The sequence below is a fragment of the Sceloporus occidentalis genome, unplaced genomic scaffold, assembly GCF_023333645.1.
Source record: "Sceloporus occidentalis isolate IW3139 unplaced genomic scaffold, rSceOcc1.0.p SCAF_1, whole genome shotgun sequence".
Taxonomy (NCBI): domain Eukaryota; kingdom Metazoa; phylum Chordata; class Lepidosauria; order Squamata; family Phrynosomatidae; genus Sceloporus; species Sceloporus occidentalis.
The window spans coordinates 851162-857256 of NW_028316981.1; positions in this window are offsets into that span (position 1 = coordinate 851162).

Genomic DNA, 6095 nt, shown 5'->3' on the forward strand with positions numbered 1-6095 from the left:
CGGCGCTGACCAGTTTTGGCCAGTGGTTAAAGCTTTGCTCAAAAGCAGCAGAGTTTCAGAGAATACGCTGAAGACCCTGACAAACTCTCCAAGCCTTCTCACTCTTGCTTCCACAGAAGTCTTCACACTTCTTCAGGATCCTGCTGGCTCTTGTATCTTCCTCAAGACACCAGACAACTCAGTAGTCTTATATAAAAGATCTACTTTATTCTACTATATACAAATACTAATGCCCTACAAATCACAATCTCTACAATCTCCAAACTACTCACAATACTCCACAACTATCCAACAACTACCCACAAAATACATTGGGAATCAAAGCAATTATTATAGTCATAGTAAAACACCACCCACTTAGCCAGTTTCCACCCAGTGGGCGTGTACATCCATTTTGATTGGTTCTCATGGTTCAACCCATAATTAATGATTTCATCATTTCACCTTGTCCACTTAACAATTCTCAGGTGCTTTCAATTATCCACTCTACATTTCTGTCCTTGGCATTTAGGACTGCTAATTACATTACCTTTCACACCTGTGTGGCTTAATTGCTTTTGCTTAGTCATAGTGACTTTCACATACATGTTTTATTTCTGTCACTGTATATCCCATGTTGCATTTTCCTTAACAGTCTGGGGGTGCTCCTTGACTCGTCGCTCCACCTTACATCTTAGGTGGATGCGACGGTCAGGAGCACCTGTTATCAGCTTCGGGGGGACCTAGAAACAGTGGTACACGCTCTGGTAACCTCTCGGTTGGATTTCTGCAATGCGCTCTACATGGGGCAACCCTTGTACCATACCCGGAAGCTGCAATTAGTGCAAAATATGGCAGCAAGACTGGTCACTAACATACCTAGGACCAGTCATATAACACCGGTCTTAAAAGACCTACATTGGCTGCCTATTCGCTTCCGGGCGCAATACAAGGTGTTGGTTATAACCTATAAAGCCCTAAATGGCTTGGGCCCAGAGTACTTAAAGGACCGCCTCTCTCCATACAATCCGCACCGCACACTCAGATCCACCGGGCAGCACTTGTTAAGAGTTCCGGAGGCTAGATTAGTTAATACCACCAGAAGGGCCTTTTCCACCTCGGCCCCTACCCTCTGGAACTCGCTGCCCATTAAGCTCCGTTCAGCAACCTCCCTGCAAAAAAAAAAAAAAAAAATACACAGGGCCACTCACCACCACCATCATTGTTTGTTTGTTTCATAGAATCATAGAATCATAGAGTTGGAAGAGACCACAAGGGCCATCCAGTCCAACCCCATTCTGCCATGCAGGAAATCCAAATCAAAGCATCCCCAACAGATGGCAATCTAGCCTCTGCTTAAAGACCTCCAAGGAGGGAGAATCCACTACACTCCGAGGAAGGAGTGTGTTCCACTGTCGAACAGCCCTTACTGTCAAGAAGTTCTTCCTAATGTTGAGGTGGAATCTCTTTTCCTGGAGCTTGCATCCATTGTTCCCGGTCCTGTTCTCTGGAGCAGCAGAAAACAAGCTTGCTCTTGTTTGTTTGTTTGCTATTATTATTAGTGTATTAACGATGGAGAGAGATGGCAACAGGTTGAGGGAGATTAATAATAATTAATAATAATTTGTTTTATTTATATACCGCTATTCCAAAGATCATAGGGGGGGTTTCTATGTTATATAATGTATTATTATTGTTTTTGTTATTATTGTTAACCGCCGTGATCATTGGAACGGCGGTATATAAATAAACCTTCATTCATTCATTCATTCATAGCAGTGAACAGCAAGTAAGCTAATTAGCAAGTAAGCTAATTTGCCCCCAACAGTCTGGGTACTCATTTTAGCGACCTCCTCGGAAGGATGCAAGCCTGAGTCGAGCTTGGGCCCTTTTGCTGTTAATATAACTATTTTGAGCATGTAATCTGTACTTCTTTTTTATATTGTTGTTGAGGGAGAGTTGGGGCTTGTTACATTGCCTATTATGTTATGTTATATTTGATTATTATGTCATGTGATGTTTTAACATATGTAATTTGATATTGACAGTTATTTTGCTGCCATGGAAATGCCGGGGATTGCCATTTAAATTATTGTGCTATGTTATGCCTCCATTATTATGCTATGTCTTGTGCTATGTATTTTGGATCTTTTACTCTGTATGCTTTTTTAAAAAAAAATTTGTATAATTACTTTATTGTTATAATATTGCTGTGATGTTTTTGATGGTTGGTGTATTTTGTAGTTTTGATGCCTTTGTTTTGTAATCCGCCTTGATTCTGCAAGGAAAAGGCGAAATATAAATATTACCACCTCCTCCTCCTCTTCCTCCTCCTCTTTTTCTTCCTTGGTGCCATTTGGCACCAGGAAAGAGCCCTTTCCCCTGCCCCTGGCCCAGAGGCCTCCTCTGCTCCACCGCCTTCACCTCCTCTGCCTCCTCCGAGGCTCCACCTCCTCCTTGAGGCTGGCCAATGGCAGACTGGGGCTGGAAACAGTCCCGCCCCTGCTGTTCTGCCATTGGACAGCCACAAGCTCCTCTAATTAGCTGCGCGCATGGGAGCAAACTGCCACTGGGTGCGACCAAAGCAGCTGCTGTGGGTGGAGCGGCCGCGCGGATGATGATGAGGAGGGTGGGAGGCATGTCCGTGCGGGCAGCACGGAGGAGGAGGAGGACTGGGAGGAGGAGATGGGCGGGCTGCAAACCGTGAATTGGCGGCAATGGGACAGGACTGTCCCAGTACCGACAAAAGCAGGACTGTCCTACCTGTAGGTGGGATATGGCATCCCTACCTGCTACGACAGCATTGCAAAACCGCTTCCCGTTGTGTATACGGAGCAGACCAGGCAATTCCAATAAATGGAGCTGAGACAGACCTCTAAAATTAATATCCAGTTTATAAGGGGGGAAAACACATACAATTCACTAACAGACACACACTCATACAAGGCTCGGGAAATCCAGAGTGGAAATAGGGAATAGTTCAAGGCAGTACTAGGGCTATACTTACTCCAGTAGGCTTCTTCAGGAGTCCAAATGGAATATGATGGGGATGGCATGAGGCTCGGCCATGGAATGACTAGGCCAGGAACCGGGAGTAAGGAGCCAGGAGCCAGGAGCCAGGTCAGGGTTCAAAGGGACAGAGCTTCCCCCTGAAATCCAGACTGGCCCAGTGAACAGGCAAATCTGATGAAGCTTATAGGCAGAATCTTGCTTCTGGCAAAGGGGCTTGATGGTGAGAACAAAAGGTGTTTGGTTGCTTGGCCATTGTAAACGAAGGATTTGCATTGTCTTATTGAGGCAAAGTGGTCTGACAACAATCGGGAGGAGATGGTAGATGAGTTGTTAATTTCTGGCTCATCAAGTGTGAGACCTAAAACAATGATTTTACTCTTAGAGGTGATGGTTTTCTCTTTTGCAACCCCCAAACCTTTCTGTGGGGAATTTCCAAAGTGTTGCTTCTCAGGGGTCTTGTGAGGCGGACTCATCTGCTTACCTGACCCACTGCTTCCAGGATTATGGCTGCCAGCCTGGAAAGTCAGTTTGGGGTCATGAAGGAACTCCACACACTCTCCAAAACTTATTAAAATCCATATGTGATAACACTAGATTTAATTTTGTTTACTCAGTCTCCCACCCTTACAAGTCCTCTATTTCTTCTCAATGTCTGGTGAAGCCTGTAGGTTGGGAAGGAGGTCAGGCCCAGGGCTACCGATGGCTACTGGTCACAGGGCGCTCTCTGGCTTCTCTGGTATCTCTGCCATACCCTCCAGCATTTTACAGGCCAAATCCAGGACATGTGTGACACCAAGGTGTGGCCAAGATGGCAAAAGATATCAACGAGGAAGAAGACACAAGCAAGAAGCTGCAGCCATTTACTTTTGCCTAGACGACTGGAGGGGTTGTGTGAAAGGAAAGGATTCTGCCCTTTCCTCTCCTCTCCCCTTCACTGAGGTAACTACAGTATGTGGGAACTAATGTGGCATTTAGGACTCAGTTCTGAGCAACAGAAGGAAGCTGAGGACAAAGGGGGAAAGGGAGGAGGAGAGAAAGTGGGACATTTTAAGAGCAGATGAAAAGCAGGATAACAGGATTCCTCAGGACTGTCCATGCCAGAATCAGACAGATGGAGAGTATGGGAGAGTGTGTTTGTCTGTATGTGTGGGTGTTACCTTCCCATCTTTCCTGTGGGATTCCCATAGGAAAGCATGAAAATGGTGGTGGGTGTGAGGAAGCAGATCCAGTGTGGTTCTTCTTTTGCTAATTTATGTGGTTTTTCAGGTGATATGGCCATGCTCTAGAAGAGTTTGTGACATTTCGCCAGCATCTTCAGAGAATGCTGGCATGGAAGAGAGGTGTGTGTGTGTGTGTGTATAGATAGATAGATAGATAGATAGATAGATAGATAGATAGATAGACAGACCCTGAGTAGGGAGGAGTGATTCCCATGTTAATCTGGGTATTGTTCTGTTGCTGAATTGCAAGGCCTCAGGGTGGGAGGGTATGCAAAGAGGAGTGTGTCTGTTTAATTAGAGATCCGTTGTCTGCTGGGAAACCCTAATCCTGGGTGGGTTTTTTTGCATTTGCTGTATCTTTATTTGAGTATTTTTCAGGTCTGGTAGCCAAACTTCGCTAACTTTAAGAGTTTCGTCTTTCCTTCTGGATTTCAACGGCTTCTCTGTGCATTCAGACCTGATAGTTGGTGGCATAGCCCAGAATTTCAGTGTTTTCAAACAGCATTTTATGCCCAGGATGGTTTATAACGTTGCCGCTGCTGCTGCTGCTTTTTCTGACTGCAGACTGAGTCAGTTTGTCTCTGTGTGCGTATATATATATCTCCCACTCACTTCCATGTCAGCCAGCAAAAAACTATGGATGCCAACCATGAAAGCCTTTGACTTTGCATTTTCTTTTGTTGTTCCTCCTTGAATATTCCCTGCTGCTAAACCTCCTCCTCCTCCTTCAGGGAGCGTCTGGGTGAGGAAGCCATAGTCCCCTCCATCCTCAGCCCCAGACTGCCCTCCCCCAAAACACTCCGACCCAAGGCCCCATGGCCGAAGGGAAGGTCAAGAAGGCAAAAGCAGTCCCTTGCCACCAATGTCTCATTGTAACCGACTGTAGGGACGGTGCTCCTCTCCGTTTCCGAAGAGCCAGCGTTGTCCAAGGACTGCTCTGGGGTCGTGGGTCCAGCATGACTCCACCGAACACTGTTCCTTCCCCTGAGAAGTGGTCCCTATCCATCTCCTTGCATTTCTGGCATGCTTTGGCACTGCTAGGTTGGCAGAAGCTGGGCCTAGAGACAGGAGTTCAGCCCATCCTCCTGAGGCATCCGGCCCTCCAACCGCCCACCTTCCGGCCTTCTTCCGACCCTCAGGACTGGCCCCTTGAGCCCTCAGCCCCTGCCTCCCTTGGATGCGGAAGGGAAAGGGCCTCCAGGGACCCCTCTTTCCCCCCAGAGGCCCACATTCTCCCCCAAAAGCAGGGCTGCTCTTCCCACTCGGCCGGGGGCACCCTCCACACTGGAGAAGCAAGGCAGCCACTGGGTCAGCTAATGTGTGTGTGTATATATATATATATATATATATATATGTCAAAGGGGGCGTCCAAGGGCCTTATGACTATTATTCCTCCAGTGCAGAGGCCCCTCCTGAGCTTTCTTCCCTGCTGCCAGAGCCTCCTCCCTCTCTCCCTCCTCCTCTCCAGCCTCCCTCCCTCTCCTCCTCCTCTTCCTCCTCCTCCAGAGTCAGCCAGGGCCCAAGAGAGCAGCAAGGCACAGGTGCCTAGAGAGGCCTCCTCCTCCTCCTCCTCCAAGGGGGCAGTGAGAGTGGAGGCCTCTGATTCCTAGAGCGTCCTCCTCCTCCAAGGGGTCAGTGAGAGTGGAGGCCTCTGATTCCCAGAGCGTCCTCCTCTTCCAAGGGGGGCAGTGAGAGTGGAGGCCTCTGATTCCTAGAGCGTCCTCCTCCTCCAAGGGGTCAGTGAGAGTGGAGGCCTCTGATTCCCAGAGCGTCCTCCTCTTCCAAGGGGGGCAGTGAGAGTGGAGGCCTAAGATTCCTAGAGCGTCCTCCTCCTCCAAGGGGTCAGTGAGAGTGGAGGCCTCTGATTCCCAGAGCGTCCTCCTC